The 26673-nt window shown below is 37.3% G+C and overlaps 1 long non-coding RNA gene across 5 annotated transcripts in view; it reads right to left on the bottom strand.

Moving 5' to 3' along the window:
- Positions 1-13172: 13172 nt before the first annotated feature.
- The window catches only part of LOC107311904 (uncharacterized), a 46043-nt gene continuing 32542 nt past the window's right edge, over positions 13173-26673 (bottom strand). For 2 of the 5 annotated variants that reach the window (XR_001554289.3, XR_014944098.1), the window contains exons 3-6: positions 26289-26347; positions 21856-21935; positions 19984-20125; positions 13173-15168 (exon numbers count right to left, since the gene is read on the bottom strand). This is a non-coding gene — a long non-coding RNA (uncharacterized LOC107311904). Of the gene's footprint in view, positions 15169-19983; positions 21701-21855; positions 21936-26288; positions 26348-26673 lie in introns of all 5 variants that reach the window. The other 3 variants (XR_001554291.3, XR_004306750.2, XR_014944099.1) reach the window with 3 other exon arrangements.

The raw sequence follows: 26673 nt of genomic DNA, 5'->3' as shown, positions 1-26673 counted from the left end.
TCGGTAAACATTTGGAATACCTTCTTTTTCCCTCCATAGGAAATCTTCACTGTGGCTGTAAAAGTAAAGCAACTTTAGCAGAGAATTCTGTGGCAAACTTCTTCATAGAAAGACAGAAACATTTTGAGATGCAGTTTGAATTGGGAAATAGAAGAAGATCCTTGGATTTGACCTCCAGAGCAGTATTTTTCTAGCATCCACAATAATTTCATTCTCTACTTACAGCAATTTTGCTGATCAAGTGGAGACAATGCAGGGGAGGTTTTCAAATCACCGTATAAAGTTTGTTGGAATTAGCGAGACTGTTGTTATAAGGCCTTTCTTTAAACAGGTTGGGATTTTATTTTTGGAAGAAACTTCCCAAGGAGGTGTGTCTTGAAACTGAAATGCTTTCCTTACTGTTGTTGCTTTTGGTCTACATGGAAATTGGGCACAGACCAGCCAGCTTGGCAGTAGGAACATGCAGATAGAAATGGTGTGTCTCTGAGAAAAGACATGGTCACGCTTGCCTGAGGGAAACAAGGTCATTTCAAGATCATCTCAGAAAGAGATGACATCATGTAGGCCATGTTTTCTTGACCCAGGCCTCTATTTAGCTGAAGAGTATTTCTGATCATGGAGTAAAGCACACTGCAGGGGTGTCCCACAGCTTAGCATTCCCTGTTCCTAATCCTGAATCAAAAAGCTTACTTTAAGCAGCCCTCACACTAAAATTTCATGCACCACTTGCACAGTGTTGGCAGAGATGTACTAGATTTTAGCGAACAGCTGCCAGCATTCTAGTCTAGAAACATTCTGAGCCATGAGCTAACAGAATCACACTGTTGCCTGATTAGATAACTGCAGTTTCTTTTTTAACCTGGTTTTGACTATGCCATCAAATTACAGGAATGTGCTGATGGGACATTCAGTACACTGAAGTCGTATCCCGTGATACTCTTTAAGGAGAGCAGGTGAGATGCTAGATTAGCAGCACCCCAACATTGCTGTGGTTTATAACAAACCTTCTATCTGGCAAATGGTAGGATATTTAAAATGAATTCAGAATGTACGCTGTCAACAGTTTACAGGATGGTTCGGCCTAGTTCTATGACTGGTGGGGTGGAAGGATTTTGCAAAATCCACACTTCTGGAAAAGGGAAACAGGGGACCCCAGAATAATTCAAAACATCAGCAACAATCTGAGGAGAAATAACAATCTGAGGAGAAACAAACCAATTTACTAAATCTAAATACTAAATGGCATCAGAAGGCAAGATAACACACTCTAATACAATATAATTAGAATTGAAGCTAATTAATCCAATATAATGAAAGAAAGACTGTTCAAAAAGCTGAGGGCCTTACACTAATAATGAAGTGATGCGTGCAGTCAGGATGGGTAGCAGTGAGGAGAGGCGAAGGAGAAGAGAGACATCAGGTGACTTTGCCAGGAGTTCTGTCTCCTCTCTGACAAAAAAGCCTCCTGGGGAACGTAGTTCTTCTCTTCCAGACAGGTACCTGGAACTGGAGCATTAACACTTTAACTCCCAGTGCACTACATGATGTTATGATGCGGAATACCAGTAACCAAAAATCATAAAAACCATGACATTTCACTCCTTATTCTACATCACTACATCATGCTTAATATATGCAAACAAACCATAATTAACAAGGACTAAATACATGTACACCCAAACCTATATATATATATATATATATGTATATATATAGACACGTGGAATTAGTGACTGCACTCCCCCAACATCAAATTCCCTTGTGGTACACATCATGACATGTGCTAAGCTCTTTGAAAGCTATCAGCAATGGGCAACATGGCACATGTGCTTGACTGATCTTCATTGCTTTAAAACTTGTGACTTGAGCAGATAGATTTAATTCTGTTCTCGTGTTTGATTATCTGTGGATGGCTTTCTGTTCTCATGTTTGCTTTTTTTCAAGCTGGTCATTCAAGTCAGATGAGAACAAGACCCAGTAACATTCTCAATAAGTATTTATTAAAAGATTGTCACTTTGATGGTAGGTTCTCTATGCTTGAAGACTCAGTGTTGCAAAACCACCTAAAATAAGGTTCATCTCAAGACTCTGCAGTTTCTCTGGTTTCTCTCAGATGACTGAATTCTGCATGTATGCTCAGAGGAAGATCTGCATATCTTTATAGCCTGAAAATCCTGTCTTGATCTCATTTACATTACAGTTAATATAGAGTTCTTGAAGAAATGGGAATAGGATCTTTTTATTCATCCTGAAGAAAGAATGGAAAGATGTGGGAAGTATTTTCCTAATTATTCTCTTATAATTGGTGAACATAAACTTCCTTAAAGCAATCCAGCAAGAATTTCAAATTTCAATAATTCTGTTCTGGAGATACCTCAAAAGAAATTATCATGTTTAAATTATGTTGAATAACCTTTCCCATTAGTACAGACTCCAAAAATTGCATTAAAAAAAACCAAACTAACTAGTACTGAAAAATTCTGATTTGTTTTATACTTAGATTGCTTCTTTAAAGTAGAATACTGTTACAGTAACTATCTGATGTCTGCCATTGGAAAACTTCTACATACATAATTGCAACTGTCTTAGGAAAGAAAGTTCAGCATAGTTATTTGCATTTGTTGTAAATTTAGTTTAAATTTCTGATTTTACATTTTGTTTTGCTGTGATGATTTTGTTGTCATTGTGGTTATTGTAAATTGATAGTTTGTGTTTAAAAACCCTGGGTATATGCTTCTTCGAGTACTGAGACCATAAACTTCAAGATATAATAAATACCTGGGTGTATGATATGTAGTCTGGCAGTAGACAAGGTGGTAAAGCCATTGTTGTGCTTGGTGATTACTGAATCAAAAATTTACAGGGATTTTCTCTGGTTATGGCTGTGACTAATATCTAAACAAAAACTATCTGAGTAACTCAGCTTTAAAGACTGACCTATTGATACTGCAAACACTTCCTTTTCAGGCTGAAAGCATATGCACTGTGATGAGTACATATATATGTATATATATGTGTATGTGTGTGACAGAACAAACATTAATCAGAATTATTTAATATTAAAAAAGGGAAAAATGATGCCTTTAATGTGCTTCCTGGACAACTGTATCATAGAATCATAGATTCATAGAATGGCTTGGCTTGAAAAGGAACACAAAGATCTTGCAATTTCAAACCCCTGCTATGTGCAGGGTCACCAGCCACAAGACCAGGCTGCACAGAGACACATCCAGCCTGGCCCTGAATGCCTCCAGGAATGGGGCATATACAGTTTCCTTGGCCAGCCTGTTCCAGTGCTTCACCACCCTCTATGTGAAAAACTTCCTCCTAATATCTAACCTAAACCTCCCCTGTTTCAGTTTGAAACCATTCCCCCTTTTCCTATCACTATCCACCCCTGTAAATGCCCGTTCCCATTCCTGTTTACATGCTCCCTTTCCGTACTGGAAGCCACAATGAGGCCTCCCCATAGTCTTCTCCAAGCTAACCAAGCCCAGTTCCCTCAACCTTTCTTCATACCAGTTCCAGCCTTCTGATCATCTTAGTGGCCCTCCTCTGGACCCTCCCTAAGAGCTCCATGCCCTTCCTGTACTGGGGGCTCCAGGCCTGGATGCAGTGCTCCAGATGGGGCCTCACAAGAGATGAGTAGAGGGGTACAATCAGGTCCCTCTCCCAGCTGGCCACCCCTTTTTTAATGTAACCCAGAACACAGTTGGCCTTCTGGGCTACAAGTGCACACTGCTTGCTCATGTCCAGCTTCTTGTCTACCAGGAATTGGCTTCTTCAGTAATCAGATAAGATTATTATTATTGTCCCCAAATTATAACAATATACTCTTCATGATTTGAGGCAAGCTCATTTGAGACAGGATGATCTGTATCTTTCTGCAGAAAAGGTAGTAGTTCTCTCAGATGAAAAGATTGTTCTCATTTGGTTAAGTTATCCAAATAGAAAGATATAACCATGTACCAGAATCAAACAGTGTGTTAATAGAGACACAAGAAATGAAATCATACTTAAGTGTGTAGAGTAACTTGTCCTCCACAGCAGGGATGCTGGGAAACGTATTAAGCTTTCCTAGCTATTGAACTGCTGCAGTACTAGGAGTTATGTTGGAAGGCCTGGAAAGGGAAAAATTATTCTCCCTTAGAGTAGTCAAAATCAAAATGTCTGATAAACATTTATTGGTTCATACAGGGAGACTTGGAAAATGTGCTTACATGTGTAACAAATTAAACTTCAGTCAAATTTAGTTACCTCAGCTTTTCGAGTACTGTGTTCATCACTGGCGAGCTAAATGTAGGAGAAATTATATGACAGAAGTTTTTGTAGGGGGGTTTTGTTGGAGGCTTGGACTCTGCAACTCTTCAAGTGTACTCTGATCCAGTGCATTTGTTTGAAACACTGTTTATAGAAGAAGTATCTGGAAAATTCAGATAACCTGCATAATTCTGTTGCACTCCTTTTCTTCTGTTTGCAAAGTTGGCATTTATTTAGAATGGTCAGGTTACTCTAGTTTTAGTATTTACTTTCCCATGTTCATATTCTGTTGACTGTATTTTTTGTATTTTGCTTGCAACTTACGTTTCCAGGCTATGCTTATAATTAGCACAATTTTGAGAACAATCAAATAGATTTATACTGGAGCAAAAGGATGCGAGTTGGCTTCATAAAATGTAAATGTAGTGCTATTCCTTCATATTAGGATGAAGGTGATGTGCAAGACAAATCAAACTTCAGCCTGCACCATTCCACTAATCTCAGTGGAAAAGGCAGCTCTGGACAGTAAATAAGAAAGGGAAATCCTATTTGATTGACTATAGCAGTCAAAGAAAATCTCCCCAACAGAGAATATCATTCTTCTAGTCCTGAAAGAGTAAATAATTTTCCATATCAAAGATTTTCACTCTTCTAAAACTGCCAGAAGATGTGGCAGTTATTAATACTTAATGTTTTCTAGTTTATGTCACGTAGCACCAAGCACCAATCTTTCAAATTACTTCATGGACAATATTCATCAGATATAATTCCAGGCAAACTCATTACTTTGGCAAATTCTTCTGGCTTATGGTATGTAAGGAAGGTCTTGGATATATATATTTAAAAAGCAAAATCAAATTGCTGTTTTCATACGATTGAAATATATCTATTTTCTGAAGCTTGACCAAGGTACAGTAAAATGCTATCCATGAGAGTATCAAAATACTCAAATAAACAGAGAATTGGATGACTGGAAAAGCAAACAACTAAGTAGGCTTTATGGGCACGACCCTATTTTTTGGATATGAGTTACAGTTAAATAGATTATGGTGTGTAGTAGACTTGATTTGCAGATGTCTCCAGCATTGCTCAGACTTTGCCTTTTGGCTACTTTCCTACTGAGTGAACTTTTACTACAAATGTGCAGTGCTCAGCAGTGATGCTGTTGTTTTTCCATTTTCTCAACTACATGGATGAGGACTACATTTTTCTTGTAACTTCTGAGTGTATCAGCCTAAGCATCAGAGATGTATTATTTTTTCCTCTGATACCTGTAAAACAAGCTTCTCATGACTCATATACCAGGTTGTCATTTCAAGAAGCCTGCCTTTCCATCCTGTTTTTCTTCTCATAATAGGTTTACAGTGAATGAGTTCTGATGTGGACTCAATTTTTCAGAAACCTCAAGCTCTATTTTCCTCCTTTTGGAAATGAAGGCATGGGCATCTTTTGGCCTTTGTGGTTTCTAGAAATTATCTTTAGTTTTAGATGATTTTCTCTCTTTGGCATAAGCTTTATGAATGAAGCTCTTTCTCAGGACCATAAAAATCCAGATAGCCCAATAATATCAAATCAAAAGAAAAAGGAGGGTGGGGCTCAATTGTAGCTCATTGGTTTAGCCTTTCTAAGCAGGTGCATAGGAGGACGGTTGGACTAGATGATCTTGTAGGTCCTTTCCAGCCTTGTGATTCTGTGATTCTATGAACCAGTGATGGGGGTCTCATGAGGAAAGGCCATTCATCAAGCTCAGGAGCTACAGGCAGCGCCCAAACTCTCACTACCTGACAGAAAATGTAGAAAATCCCTTTCCAGGGGCTCCCAGGAGTGCTCAGAGGGGAACACTGAGGGAAGGTAGCCCCTTTTCTTAGCCAAATGCCATTCGTCCTGTGGGGCAAGAGCAGCTGCAGATGGTGCATGCTGCTGGGCTGAGCAAGCACTCATGCTGGTCGTGTCAGAGCTTGACTTGTGCACTTCCCATGGCTGTGCAATGCACTCATATCACAGACTTTCCAGGGAGTTCACACACCCATTAAGAGAAACTCCAGTGGGTTTCCTGCCCAAACTTGGCTTCAACTTTTCCTTGTACATTCTGTTTAGTTGTTTGTTGGCTCTTCTTGTGTAGAAATTATGCTTGTAGAAACTACACTAAAGTATCCGAGTCCCATGGTCATTAGAAGTAGTCACTGCAGGACAGATTTGCAGTTTTTTGTAATCCTATTGTTGAATTACTATTTCTTTAGTTTGGATTTTTTCAGTAGTAGTTTGGATTTTTTCAGTAATAACCTTTACTTTGAAACCTTTGCATGCCAGTGACACATACATAGCTGTAGTGTAACTTATCAAAAACTCCTAATACCCATTCTTATTCCTGTGGCTGTGATAGTTTTATTTTTTTTATTATTATTACATCTCTTTATCTGAACACATGGTTCTACTTAAAGGCTACTGAATTTGTAGACTAATAAAGACTATCAAAGAAAATGATTTTGGACAAAAAGACATTGGAGAGGATCCAGTAGAACATAATTCCAGGGGACAGTTATTTACAGTTAAGGTTCCATCTACCTCTCCCTTCTCATCTCAGACTCCTAGCTGAACCAGCTATACACATTGGGTTTGCTTCAGGCTGCTAGTCATTTATTATTACCACTTAGCCAACAATACTTGAACCATTTCCAAAAATCAGACTACTGGGAGAGAGATGCCTTGTTCCAGTCCTTGATGTTTTCACTGTGTAAACTTGTAACATCATGATTCAAAGCAGAAACTTGAACTAGTATGTGGCATGGTCCCTCTAATTGAGGTGATATAATTCCTGCCTTGGCAAAAATACACCTAACCTTGTTTGACTCATGACGCCATGTACAAAAATAAAACAAAACAAAAGAAACCAGTAATAACTAAAAAAAACACCTGAGCATTCTGTTGTTCAGGGAGGGTTGCTAGCTACCCTCATGCAGGGTGGGAACCATGCACCAGATTCTTGAACTTGCAGTTATTTTCTGCTGGCATCCAGCCTGAATCTAGGAGGAAGATGGCAGATTTAAAGTACTAAGATTGTTCATAATGACATAAAGGAGACGAGGAAAATGAGAATTAGCATACACAGTGGCAGTAAAACCAGAAAAATATATAAGGTAGTATGGAAGACAGGAATAGTAGTGGAGATGTGGAAACTAGCTAGACCATAGTCTGGATGAAGAATGAGTAAGAAAACTAAGACACCAGGAAAAGACGTAGAAGATTAACTTTGTATTAGAAATCTGGGAGGATTTTAAAAAATGATAAGCACTAAAGATTCCACATGAAAATTTGGTTAGTATATTTTAAATCATGCTTCAAAAGAAAAATGCATTAAGTAATGAGAATAAAATAAAACTGTGAGTAATCAGTACAAATAAGCAGATATACAAATGAAATGAGACAAACACTGAAATATTAATGCCCTCAAACCCACAAATCAAAGGACCTAATTAAAGGCATAGAAATCATGCTGTTAATTCTACCACTGACTCAACAGAAACTCAACTTTGAAAATTTTATTGTGTTTTTGTTATTAAGTGTTTGTTTGAAGAAATATGTGTGTGTATACATGTGTATGTAGTAGCTGCATAGAAGAGCTGGGAGTAAAGTTGTAAGACAGTTCATGAAGTCTCTCAGTTTAGGCACAGTTGTCCTCATTGCATGATCCGTATCAAGGCATAGCTTTTGCTTTCTCTGCAGTGAGGCAAAATTACTTATGATTCTCTTAGTAGAATCCTAAAAGCCATGAAAAACTTTACACTAGTATGGCCTGCTGTTGAATCAGAAACAAAATCTGTAGATGAGTTTCATGTCCCACCCTTTTCTTATCTTAATAGGTTTAGAATTTTTATATAAAATTCTAAGTATGATACGAACATCTTTCTTTAAGAAAATTGAATAGTTCTCCTAAACATCCATGGAAAACACTATTTTTCCTTGATTTATTTTATGCTTATTTTGTCCATGGAGTTGGATGAAAAGTAAAACTAATTAAAATAAACGTGTATCTAGAGTATCTTTTGACAGAAACCTGTGTCATTTCCCAATTTGTTCATTTCTCTTCTTTACTTCCCTTACTAAATATGTAAACAAGTGTTTTTGTGATATGAACAAAGCTCAGTTTCCTACAGATTTAAATCTCATGTTCAATCGCCACTTCAAATTAAAATTTTCAATTCTGATATAGAACAGCTTGTGTCTTCTATCTAAAAATTTAGCCCACATTGTAGGTTTTCCTTGAAAATGTTCAAAGAACTTGTAATATTTTGAGAAACTACTCTCTGGTGTAGTTACTTGGTACTGGATTATATGTTTTGAATTTGCTACGGGAAATTAAGCAGATTGACAGAGAGGTCCAAACATAACAAGATGAAACTAAGTTGAAAAAAATATGTCCTCCAGACTAGGCCTGACACCAGCCTATTTATGGTACCACCTTCAGAGAGCTGTGTGTACATACAAGACCCAGTCCAGAATGCTTTAAATTCAGATTGCAGAAGAAGAATCAAAAGTGGTTTCTGGAAGAGAAGTAAAATGACAAAGATAAAGGAGAAAAGCAGGCAACAAGGATGGGCCAGAAAGAAAAGAGAAACGGTAGTAGCAAGGCTGGATCTTGGAGTGGGATAGCTCTCTCTAAACTGGTTGCAGTCTTCTTATTTACACTGCTGTGTGTCCTTTGGGCCCCTCTGTGTTTCTAGAGGCCTCTCCTGAGCTAGCAGCAGTACTCTGCGTTCTGCTGCAATTGAGGGCTGCGGGATTTTGGAGCAGAGAAGCACCCTATGAAACCTCCATCAGTGCTCCGTATGAACACTCAGGAACCTGTCAGGGGTGTCAAGGAGCTGGATTTTACATCACCAGAGCCCTGCCTGATGTTGTTGCTCTTCATTAACAGCCTCCACAAAGGAACATGCTCTGCCAGTGATTAGACACATGCTCTGATAAAGCTGAGAAATAGGCTGTACACATTAAGTGTTTTATCTCATCCCTCAGCCATATCCCATGAAATGCTGAGTACAACACAAATGCATTCAAACAATTCACAGAAACCACATGAAACCACATTCCCTGCAAAATGCTCTGTTCTGACTTGTCTCCTGAGTAATGGACACTGTGCTTTAAGCAGATAATTAGTCAGCAGCTAGGTAGCACGCTGCTGACAAACTAGCTGATTAGGTATTAACAGTAGGCATAACTCAGTTAATCCACTAATTTTTATTTTACACACACTGCATAATACTGTCTTTAATAATCCTACTGTTTATTTCTTGGCAGCTGAAAATAAGTTGACTCCATGAGAATTATCTGTTTTAAGAGCTATGAAACTCAGTCACTGCAGACACACCAGGCATTTTATGCATTATACGAATGATTCACAGAATCACAGAATCACAGGATCACAGAATGGCCCAGGTTGGAAGGGATCTCAAGGATCATGAAGCTCCAACCCCCCTGCCTGGCAGGGCCACCAAACTTCCACATATACTAGATCAGGTTGCCCAGGGCCCCATCGAACCTGGCCTTGAACACCTCCATCCACAACATCCCTGGGCAGCCTGTTCCAGGACCTCACCACTCTCTTAGTAAAGAACTTCCCTCTAACATCTAACCTAAATATTCCCTCTTTCAACTTAAAACCATTTTCCCTAGTCCTACTATTATTGGCCCTTTCAAAGACTTTATTCCCCTCCTGATTATAGGTTCCCTTCAGGTACTGAAAGGCTGCAATGAGGTCACCCCACAGCCTTCTTTTCTCCAGGCTGAACAAGCCCAGCTTCTTCAGCCTGTCTTCACAGGGGAGGTGCTCCAGCCCCCTGATCATCTTCATGGCCCTCCTCTGGACCCTTTCCAACATCTCTCTGTCTTTCTTCTACTGAGGGCTCCATACCTGGACACAGTACTCCAGATGGGGCCTCACAAGAGCAGAGCAGAGAAGGACAATCACCTCCCTAAATCACTGGTCAAATCAAGCTTATGGAACATATTGAGCTTATAAAATAAAACACAAGATGACTTTTTACAAAGTCTGACACTGATAGGAGAGGGGACAATGGTTTTAAATTAAAAGAGGGAAGATTTAGGTGAGACATAAAGAGGAAATTCTTTACTCAGAGTGTGGTGAGGCACTGTAACAGATTGTCCAGAGAAATTGTGGAGGCCCTGTTCCTGGAAGTGGTCAACACCAGGCCCTGGGCATCCCAATCTAGTGGGAGCAACCCTGTCTGCAGAAGTGGGTAGGAACTAGACGATTCTTAAGGCCCTTCCAACTCAAGTGATTCTGTGATTCTTTGATTCTGTGAGGCCATGATCCTGAAGGTAATACCTCCTATTTTATCATGTTGGCCCATGACTTCAGAGGCAGATTGCTAACAGTATCACACTAAGACTTAAGCTTGCCTCCAATATTTAATTCAATTTTGTTGCCATGTGAAAGTGGCAGCAGAGGGGCAGGCTGACAAGATGGTGTGTGACATGGATGTGCATATGAAGCAAAGGTGTGGGATTTAATTCTCCCCTGAGGAAAAAATTGCACCCATTGATATTCGCTGATGCTTGCTTAACATTTGTGGAGACCAAACAGTGGATGTGAGCACTGTGAGGTAGTGGGTGGTACATTTCAGCATAGCAGCAGTGACATGAAACACAAGCCGTGTTCCAGATAGCCAAACACAGCTGTCTGTCTCACCCCTTTCCCTGGTTGCTTTCGCACAGCAAGACAGTCACTACAGCACAGCAAAGCAGAAAAACTTCAGTTGGTTCCTTAAGACATCATTTTCAGCTCCCAAAAATGTTGCTATTTCTAAAATTAACCTAGGATTGCTCCTAGGTTAATTATTGCATAATTTTATGGTTTCCATGTTTTTGCCAGAGGTTACCCTTTCTCTTTACCTTGTCAAATAATTCAAACCCTTGGCATGAGTAGTAGGCTGCATGTTGATAGGCATAGATAAGGTGAGTGGAGGCAGTTGGAAGCAAGTGAACTTACAGAGGAATATCTACAGCCTTACCTGACCCACTTTGCTAGGGGTAGTTCCCATGACTGACTAAAGGACTTATGCCCTGACCTGTTCTCTGGTCTTGCATGACCTCTCCCCTTCTTTTGCTGGATTTGCCTGGGCCATTCTCCACACTGTCAAAACACAAAATGAAGAATTTCTCCATCAGCTCATCAGTGCAAATCAAGGACTATGATATGACACTGAACAGGGAACTGTGTACTCAGCTGAATATCGGCTTCAGTGCACTGGAATCTATGGTGAATATTTTGGAATATCGCAAAGTTTTCGCCAAGTTGAAAGAAAGCCAGTTGCAAAGTTTTCCTACTGAGTCAATGTGAAATTAACTGAGAATTTTCTCTCTCAAATAGTGTCATTGTGCTCTTTATATCAATTGTAATTTCTATGAAAATAAATGGGAAGCATTACATTCAGAGTGACCTACGTATGATTCTATGATCGTTATTCTTTAGTTTCTCCACTGAGGAAAAATAATATGGAGACCATACTAATGGCTTTTTTGAAAATCCTAATGAAGGCTGTAGAAGCTGTAGGAAGCTGCTGAAGTCCAGATCTACAGGGTAGAAGTCTGCACATGAGGTAATTGTTTGGACTCCCTTTGTAGTCAATGAAAAGAAATAGGAAACTCCAGGAGATGATTTATCACACCCTAAAATAGTAATCTTAAATAGAGCAAATGAATCTCATCTTGGAAGTGTCTGTTGTCTGTAATGACTATAAAAGGAATCAAGGAAACCAGCTTTCAAGTAAATGTCAACACTGAAAACATTTGAAGTTCATTAAAATGAGTCCCTGTGAATTTGCTTCCTTCTTGAGAACCCTCACAGCAGGGACCTCAAGACACTGTTATTAGCCTCCAGCCCTTCCCTTTACAATGAGACTTTCAAATGAGAAGAGTCTCTAGCTCCTGCAAAAGAACAACCAGAAGACTGGAGGAAACTTGCAAATAGAGATGGTGACAGAAATATACCTGTACAGTACACTGGAAAATCTCTTTCAATCCCATTTCTATCTGTCTTTTCACTTAAGGCTCTTCTTGCAAACATTTTTTAAAAACAAACTTCAAAATCACTGACATGAAGCACTGTTATGGATCTTTAAAGCTCCATAGTCTGGATAACTGGCAAGGAACAATTACAAGGACAAGTGTATAACATATTTACTGTAGAAATGCCTAGGGGAAACCCTATAGTTCTGTTTTACTAAGTGCAATGCTATCAGCTAGAGACAGTCTATACCACAAAAGCTACAAAGGCAAGACAATTGAAGTATCATGTTTCATTCCTTAAAGATGGAGAATTGAGACACAAAGAGATTAAAGGGTAACTTTCCCAAATTACACAGAAAGTCTGTGGTAGAATCTTGGTTCCCTCAAAGTGTAGTCTATAACCACATGCTTCTGTTGGCTTGCAGTGGTATTGCTAATTCTGGGATATGTTCTTTTCAGACAGGGCTGCACTTACAGATAATATTTGATTTTCTCTTTCTGTAATTTGGCTGAATTTCTTGTAAGAAAAATGGTTTGCAGTGCACTATCAAACCCTATCATTCAGTCAATACTGATCTCTTATGGCCAGGAGGGCATATGATAATGACTTTCTAGAAGTTTCAGAAGAGTCCATTCCTCAGCAAAAGGCTGTAATGATAGCTTGAAAGCTATCAGGTTGATTGTATATATTTTTCACACGAAGCTAGAGGCTTAAGGTTAAATATCAGTAGGAGTAACTAACAGCTGCTGCTAAAATAAGAGTTCAGATTCCAAGAATGGAAAATTTACACTAGGTTTACTTAAAAATTCATGAAGTTTCTGAAATGATGAAAACCAAAAGTCATAAACAATAACTGTTGGTCTCTGAAGAAAAACACATGAGAATCTTTTCAAGAGAGGTGGAAAATTTTATTTCTAATAACATAAAAGAAAACATTTCAGTTGTCAATGAAAATGAGTGAAAGTTCAGGAGTAATTTTTTTGAGAAATGTGTAGTAATTACATGATGAAATGTTACTATACGGTAGTCATCACATGAATCACAGTAAACATCCATGTTCAGTAGTGAGAATTAATATTGCCTTTCAGATGGGAGTTAGATTAACTAGCTCCTTAGTTTTTATGTTTTTTGTTAGTTTGTTTTTAATTATTATTAAAATTTAACAAGGGAATCAGCAATTTTTCTCACATGCATCAATTTCTGAAAGCTATAGAGATTATGGTGGTTACCTGTTATTCATTCTGCAAGGTGAAACTTCCAGTCCTGAAAGCTTTTCATAAACATCAGTTCTTGTATTTGAATTCATCACAAGAACTTGGAAGGAAAGTATTGTTTCAGGACATACTTATGCAGTGGCCATAACACAGCTTTATGCATCTTCCTTTCAGTTCTCATACAATTTTTTTTAGTTTGTTTTTTTGTTTTTTTACTTTTTTAACATATAAAATAAGCAAAGTCTTTGTCACACAAGTAATGAAATATCCAAATTTCTGGATCTAACATTATATATAACAATGTGAAATCTGGAGATTAGATCAAGCAATGAATACCAAAAACAAAGTCAACACAGTTTCATTTCTTTCACCAGAAAAGAAAAATTAAATTGAAAGATAATGATTTAAGACTGCTGAAAGGCAGCAATTGGTTCTTCAGTTCACAGCTCATCTAATTTATTCACAGCTAATCTCTTTTTCTCAGTATGACAAGTTATATCTGAAATAATGTACTTAGCAGAATTCAAGCAAAACATAGACTTCCATTTGAGAATTGAGAACTTCTACAATTAGATAACACACTACAAGAAACAAAGATGGAAACAAAACATAGTATTCTGCAAATAGACCCATATTTCACTCTTTTCTTGAGAGGAGATTTTAGTAGATAATTTCCTAACTGCTTTTGTGAATTCATCAGGAATTAGATAAGGGTAAGCCTTCATAAGATGCACAGAAACAATACTGTTCATATGATCAGGCTCTGAGGTAAGATTTAGATAGGAACATTCTGATCTAGAAGTGATGGTGTATTCAGCCAGACTGCTTTGTTTGGAACAGCTTGTGTTGGAAAACAGCTGTTAAATCCCAGAGAGTCTGGGTGAATACTATCTGGGTGCCAGGGCTCAACAGTGCTTCCCCTGTGTTCAGTGTCAATTCAACTACATCCTCCTTGGGATCCAGTCAGTTTACTGCCTCAAGTAAATGGTTAAAAAAAAAAAAAAAAGTAATAAAATAAAATAAGAAACAAGGAAACAATGTTCTAGTTCCAGGACCACGGGAGGCTTTATATCCCTTAGCTAGCAACTGATCTGCCCTCAACTTACTAGTCCTATTAGGTTCTGTTCTTCTTTTAATTTCCACTTGTTTCTCAATCAGGTAAATACCTCATCTTATCTAGAGTCACTGGAATTATCTATCTTTTGGACTTTGCTGTAGAAGCAGTTAATAATCCTTTCTGTGATTAGTAAGTGCATTACACACTCTGCAAAGGCAGTAAAATTATTTCAAGGAAACTTCATGGAATTTCCATACATGGACATATATCATTTTCTGCTTCTAGTGTCATCAGTTTTTGCTGGTCTGAACTCCCCTTGTGATTAGCCACAGGCACTTCCAGTGTTCTGAGCTCTGGAAGCAAAAAATCAGGTGCTCCCCATACCTGGACACTTTATTCTTATTTTCACAGCAAACCTCTCCAAGGTTTTACACCCTGTTGTTCTGTTGTTTTGTTGTTTTACACCCTGTCCCATGCCAAGCTCTTGGAAGATGGAGTGCTCCACATGTTTTCCCCAATCATTTCTTCTTCCTGGACAGAGACCTTTGCCACACAAAAGCCTGGATCAGTCGCTGTTTCCCTTGTGCTTGTAGACAACTGAAGATGATGTCCTGGAAGGCCAAAGATGTAGGCTTTGTAATTACTGAAACACTGCCCCTTGGAAGGCAGACTACAGCATTGTTTACAGGTTTTTAGACTAGCACTTTCGTGCCCTTCTCCCATGCTCATTTCCTCCATGTTAAGAAGCATTTACAGAGTTACCGCATTGTCTTTTTGCAGATCCTAAAAGCACACTCTACAATTGCAGGCAGAGAAGTATTCCATATTCAACACAGACTCCAGGGAGCTCTGGTCTATTCAGTCCTGAATACAGGATACCACAAAACAACTTGAAATCCTTGGAATATTATTAAAAGTGTCCACACAAGAAAGTCCATCAAAACTATTCTGTCACAATGGATGGAACCAAACAAGAGCAGAGGAAATGCAGTGTCTGAGCTCCCTGTCATAGATATGGAGAGTGTTAGATGAGAATGTGACGGGAAGGACAATTCCCACATCAAAATCCCAAAGCTTGGATACTCCTTGCCATTTGTGGTTCTTAGTGGTTTAATAGAGAATATAGTACATATCCTGAACTTTGACTGATTTTAGCTTTGAGGACATGATTAAGACCCATGAGACAAAACCACCTAACTATCCTAAGAACTTCCCCCTGATCACTGGCATATTAGAAGGAAGTAAAACCTCTTATATTCAAGAAGCCATGTTTTGCATTGAAGAGAGAAGACATTCTTCCTTGTTCCTGCACTTACCTGGCAGATGCCCTGAAGAAGAGTTAGTTGAGTGAATATTGTGTAAACAATGTCAACAAACAGCAACCAAGATTCTTTCAGCCACTCTTGCAGATATTATCATGTTGAACAGCCGCGTCAGTCTACTCTGAGACCCTTCATATCCTGTCATAAAACCTCTTCTATAAATGCCTTATCCTCCATCTTGAAGTGATTTACCCTCATGTTAGAAAGCTATTCTTATATTTCCAACGGATATAAATCTTTCAGATGACTTGTTTCAGGTTGAAATTCTGTTCATTTTTTCTTTATATATTCTTAAATTAATCTGAATTGCAGCTGGAATGTAAGAAGAAAATGGTCATGTAAACCAAATTTTGCTGAGTTTCCAAAAGCCTCCAATCTGATTCAGTTTGAGAAATAGGGAATGTTTCATCCAGATTTTTCCTTTCTAATGAACAGTTGCTCACCTTTTTTGTTTTGGTTTGTTTTACAGAATCACAAAATCACAGAATTATCAAGGTTGGAAAAGACCTAGAAGATCATCTAGTTTTGGTTTGCTTTGTTTTGTTTTGGATTGGTTTGGTTTGGTTTGGCTTCATTTGGTTTGTTGTTTTTTTTGCTCAGCCCAAAGACTGGGAAAGAGAACAAATAAATTCAATAGCTACTTTTTTTTTTTTTTTCTTTTTTTTCTTTACCTTTTTTTATTTTCTCTCTATTATATCATGTCTGCCCTGACATGTTTGCTTCTTTAAGGGAAAGAAGATGAGTCATGTGGATGAAAGACTATAAGACAGGGAGGTGGCTGAGAACAGTAGACAAGGCATCAGATAAAATATAATGCACTTATTTTATTACTCTGAGCAAGTCATTTGGGAAGGGCACTGGATATTGAAGTGGAGCAAGGAATTATCTGAAATAACTCCACATACATTTAATTCATCTTCCCAGTGCCTGACAGCTATGCATAATTCTCAGCATAGGGACCATAGAAAGCCATTCCTATACTCTCTCTCCCCTACAGACTTTTGCCCGCTGAGTGTTGGTTTGATCCCTGGCTGGCATAACCATGCTGACAGAAGCACTCAATGCTCAGACAGTTATACCAGCAAACTGCATGTCTCTTTGTTTTGGGGAAGGGTGTGTTTCTATGGAAGAACAAAGCCAGGCAAACTGCACCCACATTAGGAATGTCTTGCTTGTAAGTCAGTGTATAAGAAAAGAAATCCAAGAATAAACTTGGCCTTAGATACCAGACCCTTGGGGAGAGGTGTGAAGAATCGAAATGGATATCCACCTAAGCCTGTGATAAGGATTGAAATTTCTGCCCGATCTGCAGATGATTAACATTTAATGCTTTATAACATTCTAGTTGTGTAGAATCCTTTAAATGGATTTTTGTATTTTCTTTTAAGCCTCCCACAACCACCATCACCAGAATGGTGGAAAAAACATTATTTTATTGAGAAATCTGCCCCTTCTTTGTTTCAGGAAAAGATAATTGAAGATTGAGGAGGCATCTGTGCATAAAAAATCTTATGCCTTCAAGTGGAAAAACAAAGAGATAAAATTAACTTTACTTGGGAATGCATAATTTCATTTCTGTAAATCTTATCACATTCTTCTTCCTTTGCTTTGTCCAGAAAGAAATGATGCCATTTCTATGTTGTCTTTTTTTTTTTTTTTTTAATTTTTATTTTTTTCAGGTAACTTGTAAAGAAATGTCCTTTCCAAGCTCACTAAAACATTTATCCTATCTTAGACACTACAAACAGATGGAGAAAATTCCAAACAACAAATATGCTTATAAAAATGCAAATAAATATTTGCTTTCATTCAGTTTTATAAAACTTGTATCCCCGTGCAATCTCTCTGTGGTTATAAGACAAAGGATTTTTAATAAGTGCTCTGTAATGACATGCTCCGTGTCTTATGAGGTGGTACGTACATCCAAATCCACCAAATGATTCAAAGACTGATTGTGATGCAACAATAATTATCCCATTGTTTATGGTCAGTAAATGAACTAGATTTACCTCACTGTATGAGATCTGATGCTTTAATGAAAACAGGTTACAAACAGTGCTGTGGGAATATTATTATTTACCCAAGATGGTAGAACAACCCTATGTCTCAGTTCTGTTTACATTCAGGTCATGCTGCTTTGGGATAGACCCCTACCCAAATAAAGTAAGTAGAAAGAAGGAAAAAAAATCTTTATACTTAAATAATTATAGTGTTTACAGAAATAGATCTTTCCATAAAAGGGGGAAAAGACAAATAACACTGTGTTTGTTCTACTTATAAGTGATGTTTCCCGCAAGAACTGAGATACTATGATTATCTTCTTGGTTCTGTTTGCATTACTGGCATTTGTACCGTCTCATGTTCTTTTTTCCCACAGTGACATCTGGCGCAGGGCAAAAGTGTTCTGGAGCACTAAAGTGTCCTAGCTCAAGCAACAGGATGGTTGACAAGAGAAGAAAGTAAGATTATGACAAAAGGATAAATGGGTTTGAAAATATTGTCAAGCATAAAAACTAAGACAGTGAAAAAGTAATAGTACTACACAGTATAGTTGTGCCTGCAAAAAGCTGAATAAACTGAAGTTCATACTGCAGCAAGAAGTCCTTTTGGTAGTATAGACAATTATCATGTTCACTATGTGGATATCAACAAAAGAGTTCCTCCAGCTATAAGGGGTGTCCTCTTGAAGGACACTTTTTGGCACAGTTATTTTATTACAGGATTCCCAACAAGCTCTTCTGAAGCACAGAGAAGCAGAACAGAACAGAAACTCAATTTCTTATAGATGAGTTTTCATAATGAAAGGATATTATGGGTTAGTAGGAAGCAAAGGAAGCAACTTACTGTGTATTAGTATTTACTAATACAGATTTAACATGGATAGAGGAATACCACGAGTATACATATAAATGTGCTGCTCTACCAGAGGTTGCTAAGATTTCTAAAATGCCTGTCAAGAAGCAGTGTTTGTTTGTTTGTTTTGAAAGCATGTACTTTGATTCTTGCCATTAAACCTGATGTAACCTCTCACAAAAAAAGGTATCCATCTACAGTAACAATATCTGCCTCATGACATAAACTTTTCCATACTTGTTTAGTGAAAAAAATAGTCAGGGCATTAACTCGCATAGTATCAGGAGTAAACTCAATTGAGTGGGAATGAACCATTAATAAACAAACCATTTGCCTATTTCTTACCTTATTTTGAAGACAAAAGCTAACAGACAATTTTAAATAAGACCAGCCAGTGTGGTTTTAAAAGACTGAATAGCTACAAGAACTGGAATTTAAACTGACCAAAAATATTTTTAATTTTGATTCACTTTTAATGTTCTATTTATTGTTTTACATTTTCCAGTGCAAAGTGCAAATAGTGCAATACTCAGAAAGAACCAAGTAACTTTTTCTAAATCACCTTAATGTTTACATTTTGAAGTCCCTTGACTGCTGTTGGAAATGCTGCTCACTGCTACTAAAAATCTTTGTCTCTAGAAGGCTTCACTTGGCCCATTTTCTGTTTTTAAGTCTGCTTTCTCTCTCTACTTTCTTTTCCAGTGCTATAGAATTCTCTAGGCCTGCCCAGGGACGTTTTGACATGTTCTCTCCCATGGGCAAGCTGAAATAAGGAACTGTTACTTCCAGTGCTGGTGCTACAGCATCTCTAGAGCAAACTAAAGCAGAAATACCAGGAATCACACTGGAAAACTTGTTTTTCAAAACAAAGCAGCTTAGTTTTAAAAACTCAAGGCATTGATGTATTCTGGTGCTCCTCTGACTCAAAGTCATTTTTATCCACTTACTAAGGTTTAAATTGCACCATTTGATACACATCATGAAGGACTAGTTAAATGGGAAGCTACTCAACACACATTAAGTTTGCAACCTTAATTTTAAAATAGACATATTCTAAAATTAAATCTGTGTCAGTGCAGAAACATGAGATCACTTCCCAGATTTCAGGTTTAATCTTTGGTTTCAGTATAAGTGCATAGATGTGCTATCAAAACAACACCAAGTCACAAAAAAAATACGCCTTTTACTAGAGAAAGAAGTTGAAGATGATAAAATCCAAAGGAAAAGAGTAGAAGCAAGTCCTGCTTTTACCAGAAAGTTTTGATGTTTTTGACAGGGAGTTTGTCTTCTTTGCAGACAAGTAGCTCTTTTTCTTTCAGGAAAACTCTTCCAGGATAATCTTCTACAAAGTCCAAACGCCCACTCCCTCACTATGATATAATGGCCATTGTGCCTTTTTGAAGTAAGTATAAAACAAAAACAAATAAAAAAATGTGTTTTAACTCTGGTACATCCATCAACCTTGCCTTCACTGAGTCTGATGCACAGCCTCCAAGGACTGCAGAAATCAAAGCAGAAAATATTCCACTATATCTTTTGATTTCTTTTATTTTTGGATTAGCATTTCTAAGAAAAATATTTTATCTGTTTGTCATACTTTCAGGTATGTGTTTCAACTGGAAAAATCCTGGCAGTGCCATAAAAAATCTTTGCTCTTCAGCACAGTGAACCAGAAGGCCTTTCTTCCACAGGAAACAAAGGCCTTGGGCAATCTCAAGCTTATGTTCTAGGCTTCTAGAAATCATTTTTGAAGATTTAATGGTTAATAAACAATAAACTTTAAGTTGTTCCAAAATGCTCTTTATCCATGTCATAAATCTGATCTGATAGCAGAGATCGGGAAGAATAGGCCCCAGGGGAAGTCAGCAAGCCCTAGTATCTTGTGCTAAACTACACAAGAGGGAACACGGCCTGTAAAGGGCTTGTTGACTGTTCATATAGGCAAACAGCAGCAACAACAACAAAACCTGCTAATGAGTTAAGTAGCATTTACACCCTGGATTAATTCCAGAGCACTGTGAAACTAACTCTGCCTTCTCTCACCTGCAGAACATGGAGTAGACAAGCCCAGCATTTAGAAGATACATGGAAAAAAATCTTTCATAAACATCCAAAATTTATCATCTGGATTAAAACTTCAATATTAATCCTTATTTTACTTGATTTTCAGAACATACGTAGGTAAAGAGTCAGACCTGCTAGGAGTATGTCTACAGTTGAATATATTCTGAACTGGTTTTCTGTATAGAATTGATGATCTGCTTTAACTCCCTTTATGGATATCCTTACAGTGACCTGGTAACCTTAGTACAAATCAATTTAGGAAGTGACTTAAGTTAAACTCAATGGAGGACTTTTTAATTCTCAGATCAAGTGCCCACATAGGAGTTTAAGTTCACCTTTTTACCATATTTTTAAAAGATTTTAAGCAAGTTTTTCCAAATACACCAATCTGGGCCGTAATTTGCAATATCAACATTTCTAGTAGGTGTTTTAAAAAATGTGTTGCATGCAATGAAAAAAAAAAAAAAAAAGAAAAAGAAAACACCCATGAAACAGACAATAAAGTCTTCTGTTACACATATCGCTTAGGAAGATTATTAGTCTTTCATTAATCTTTACTTACTCAAAAGAAAGAATGTCACAGCTATGTCACTGCTCCAAATGTTTTTAATTAGTTAGGCCACATTAAGATTAAACCATTATGCAGTCAGAAGCCCTGTCCAAGACTATAGCTTCATAGTTGTTTTCACATGCAAACATAGACACTTATATGTGCAGGCACACACAGAGGTGGAGAGAGTCATTACTTGGGTGTCCCTGAACTTTCTTCACTGCTTTCAGTTTTTCTGTTTGTCCCAGGTCCTGTCAGAATTTTGTCAGTGGACATTTAAATTCATTTCCATGTTTGAAACTCAGACCCAAATCTTTATTTTGGCCAAATCCATCTCCAGCAGAGTTCTGCTTGCTAGGAAGAAATAGATTTTCAGTTTATTAATGTTTTGCAGAATGAAGATGAATCATTTTAAAAGTTTTACATGTTGTTTTGTTTTGTTTTTGTAAATTGAATGACCAGCTTTAAAAATAAACTAATTCTACTAATAAACGACTCTTGATACTTACGAACACTCATGTACACTTATTCACTGAAGAGCTGTTAAAAATTTCTCATGAAATATGGGCATCCACTGGAGAGCACTTACCTGGCAGAATACAAAAAAAAAAAAAAAAAAAAAAAAAAAAAAAAAGAAATTAATCTAAACTCAGGACTAAAAAAAAAAAAAACTACAAAATTTATGTGTCAGTGCTGTGGATAATTTGCTGCCTTCTTAGTTTTCGTCAGGAAAGCAAACATATGGGGCACATTACAAAATTGTATGGGAACATGTGTTACTGCACTGAAACACTAAGATAAGCGACAGAGAAATCCATGATCCATGGGGTTGGAATATTTTGGGCCTCCCGGTGCTTTAGCACTTTTTCTTTTCTAGTGTAACAGAATGTTTTGAGTTAGATGGAAAATGCTGGATGCTTTGGCAGCAGTGTTATGGTGGTTTGATCAAACCCCTAGCTTGATCCTGACTGTACAGGTCTTCTTTGTACCACCAGAAAAGTAAAGAAAAACATATATCACAAGATTGTATTCTGAAAGTTTTATAGCTAAAGTTTATTTGCTTCAGAATAGAGTTATTTGAGGGATTAGGGAAATCTGTTGCTCAGTAGGGAGAATCCACATTTAAAAGAAAATTCTACATAAGTTTGATCATATTTGTAAGCAAATTTTAATATATAGTGGAATGTTGTTAAATATCCACCTACTGCTGTTACTGTTTACATGCGCCTAAAACAAAAGAGGATGAATTCTTATTCATCTGCTCAGTTTTACACTTAAAAGAAACAAAAAGCTGTGCAAACCTTTCTCCCCAACCAGGTGGGGAAGCCAGTGTTTAGATCTGAGTAGTAAAGGTCTTAAACATGAAGAATTTTGGTATGATTCTCCTAATTTAGAAATTCAATTGTTTTTTCAGATGCATAACAAAAAAATAGATTAATATCAAGGACAGTTTTATCAGATATTCTGTATGGAATTTCAACGTGATTTATAAGGTAATGGCCTGCAAAAAGAAGCTCTGAATATCCCAGATAAGATGGGGATGGACAAGTCCTCAGGTCAGTTGCTTCATTTCACCTCTTCCTTTTTATTTTCTTTTTTTTTTATTTTCTTTTATTTTTTTTTTTCTCGAGCTAGTCATGTACTGCATTGTGAGATCTTGTACAGGTAATCTACATATACTTATAAGTGTTTCTTTAGTCAATACCTGATAACAGAGAAAAGTGCACCATTTATCCAACACTGTGAAGACTATTTCGTTATCTCAGACTTTAAAATTGTATTGCTGCTTTCTGAAACAGTCTAGGGCTGAATTAAAACATCTGGTTAGACAGAAACTCAATGTGAACTGTACATTTAGATACCCTTCACTCTAGGATAGGGAAAGTTAGAGGAAATAACCTTGGTCTAATGAAGACATAGGGACAGAAGAAATCTAGGCCTGAAAAATGGGCAGACAAACTCCAAATTTTGAAGCATTTTGTAAACATTGACCTCACACTTCTCTATAGTACTCAATACTGGGAAAAAAAAAAAACCAACAACAACAACAAAAAAAACACTACTCAAAACTGTTTCACAGATCAAAGCCCCATATTCAGCTGTCCTACTGTTCTGATCAACCTGTTTCCCATCTGTTTAGGAAGTTCCCACTTCTTAATATATGTTTCCTGCACTGAGGAACTGGAAGGAAGCAGATGAGAAACGACAGATGTTGATTAGAGAAAAGATTGGAGACTGTAGTGTACAGTGGAAAAAGGAGCTCAAACTACTGTCAGAGACAGTACAGCTGCTGCTACTGTTGTTTAAATCTCCTGAAAACACCAGCATCTTCCATAACTGTTGTTTAGGGCTATCTGCCAATACAAAGAAGGTGAGAATACAGCATGTTCAGCAGTGGAATGGGTTCAGGCTGTTGGGGATCAGAAGCACGGCAGTTGAAGGAGAGAGACCGTGGAGATAACAGAGTTGATGGAAAAACAAAGGCATCTCTGGGGATCAAGTCAAACTACCTAAACATAGCCTTGAACTGTGTCTCTCTCAATCTTCACTACACATGGAGACTAAGAACTGAACTGAAACCCCAACAAAAAGTAGATACATGATGAATACCAATCCTTTGGGTGTGTAGGCCAGAGTAGTATTTAACTGGATGTTTAAATACAAATCATTTAACAGAATGATGCCATTCTGCTAATATTAATAATCCTACAATATTATAGTTATAATGCATTATTTAAAGGAGATCATTCTAGCAGTAAAAGGAGAAAAATGAAAAGAGTTATGATCCTAAAGCAGGAAAAAGACTTCTGTGCCCTTGAGTTTGCGAAGTGGCTTGGCATGATTAAGAAAAAACATTACTGGAACAGTATTCAAGAGCAGATCCAGTTCAGCAGCAGATAGTAGCTTAGCTTAAAGCCACTGGATTAAGACTGGATGGAAATTTAAACATGTATCTTGGTTTGAAATAAGATATGATTTAATAGCTCAGTGGAAACAGACATTGGCTGCTTTAAAGTTCTTTTTTTTACCCTTCTTTTTAAAAGTCTCACATGTCTCAGATAGACTATTATTACAATAACTACAGTGCCGGATGAAATAGCAACCTTTTGCCTAGTCATTACTTTCTTGGCTGTTTAGTTTCATACAGTAGATTATCACAACACAAAGACTACATGGCAGTTGAGTGATCTGCAATGATTTTCAAGTGAAGGGCAATTGTGTAGTGTATCAAAGGTTTCAATATTTCTTTCAAATTGTTATGCATATAAATATCGCCTACAAGTAGCAATTTTAATGCAAAAATTAATCCCCCTTCTTTATCTAAAAAGCTATTCCAAGTAAAAGGAAAGGAAAAAGGACATCTTTGTCAGCTGCCTAAGAAACAACGTTGTGAAATTTAATCCCTTCATGCATTAGGAAGTTTTCCTGAAGAAATACTCAGATCTGACAAAGAAATCAACTTTCCCATGTTCTGCATCTGAGTTAGCTGGAAGAAAAATAGAAAAGGTTGACAAATGATCAGAGAAGCAATTGGTAAAATATTGCTTGTTGCTGAACAGAAGCATTCTGTGCTAGATGGAGAAGGGGAATTGGTTTGTTTCTTCCCAGCTCCTCAGAACAGAAATAAAGTAAACATCTAACAGGTTTGGAAAAGCCAGGCATTTCAAACACTGAGTTGCTTCTATCTTTTCATGCTCTGAGTCACCATAACTGAGCCAGACTGACATTAGTCAAATAAAACTATTTTGGGGCATAGTATAAATGTGCTTCTTAGGACCAGTCCTTCTAATATCTTGGTCAGTTCTAGAGCATTTTACCCATCTACTGTTGAATCTCATTAAGTTCTTGGGACAAAGACTGTCCTCTTCTTACTAACAGCTATAATACCAAGCTGTGCAAGGTCCAGAACATGAATTGTTGATGGTCTAAATATGTATTTAAGTCTCTCTGTGGCTTTCAGAGCACTGTATAAACATAAATGAAGAGCAGTGATATCATTCCCTGTTCTGCATGGTTCATAAATATGGTTGGGAAAACAAAAGCAGCTCAAAGTTAATTATACTAAATAGTGAGAAGGAACAGATAAGAGGAGTCCTGTTCTCTAGCCAAAGTAAAGAAGGTTCAAAGATAGTATCATATGCTTTGTACTCACGTTTTTTAAAGCAATTTCTCTTGTACGTATTGCACGTCAATCACTGGCTACATGCAACATACCTTGAGACATACTTGTCTTGCCTAGATAAAAACTGTTCAGAAGGATTCATCTTACCCAGCTCCTATTACCAACATGCTCCTTATGTTCAGCATCTAAGCTAGTCATCTAGGCTCCTCAGTAATCAACCGAAAGAGATGGGTACCTACAGAGAGTGATTCACTGTAGACAAGGCAATTCATTCTCTGGATATGGTCGTCCCTCTACAGCAATTATTAGTTATCTAGTTCAACTCGCTGCATAACCATTAAATAACTAAAATTAAGTGAGATGAATCTCACACTGTGTTGCTGTCTAGACTAGACTAAATTTCTTTAGGACAGATTTGAGTAACAAATTGCCTCCTTTTTGCTGCGTTTGGCAACACTAGTGCAAACAAACTGAAACCAATCAAAAAGGAGACTGAGAGATAATGATTACAAAAATATATATTGGGACAGATTTTAACACTGACTGCAAATGGCATATAAACTCTTGATACTCTAGTTTAAGCAGCAATCACATCTTCAATTTGCATTGTAACAGATTCAATCTGTCAAATAAACAGTAACTCTAGGTATGTAAAGTAATTACCATTTAACATTTCTATGCTGAGCCAATCAAAACCTAAGAAGGATCAAAACAGAATTAACTCACTGAAGTACATTACACTCATATAAAGTTGGAGTTCCAGGTAAGTTCAATATTTTCCCTGAGTTTATTTCCCACATGAAGCAGGGAACAGCTTACCTTCAGATAGCTGAAGTACTTTCCTATGGTAATAGTCTTTTCACCTCAGCTTCAGCCACCTGCAAGAGAACAACTGAACTGCAATTAATTTGTCTGTAAAACTGAAATTCCTACTGTTTGTTTTGACAAATGACACCATACCTTGTCTTTTCAAGTAGCCTGGATCATGGAGTGATGGAATAGATAGGGGCAAGAATGATTCCCTAAGTGACAAACTAAACAAGGTTTTTCTTCTGAATCAAAAACAAACAAACAAACAAATAAATAAGTAATGCATGAAAAGAATAAGATTTAAAAAAAAAAAAAGAAAGAAAGAAAGAAAAGAAAAGAAAAAAAAAAAAAAGAAGACTTTTTTTGTGAAGATATACCTGTGCGTAACTTTGAT

The sequence above is a fragment of the Coturnix japonica genome, chromosome 3 (assembly GCF_054131305.1).
Source record: "Coturnix japonica strain WE chromosome 3, WE-NBRP24, whole genome shotgun sequence".
In the NCBI taxonomy this organism is placed as follows: Eukaryota; Metazoa; Chordata; class Aves; order Galliformes; family Phasianidae; genus Coturnix; species Coturnix japonica.
The sequence above is the reverse complement of the archived record's forward strand: the minus strand, read 5'-3'. Positions and strand labels throughout refer to the sequence as shown.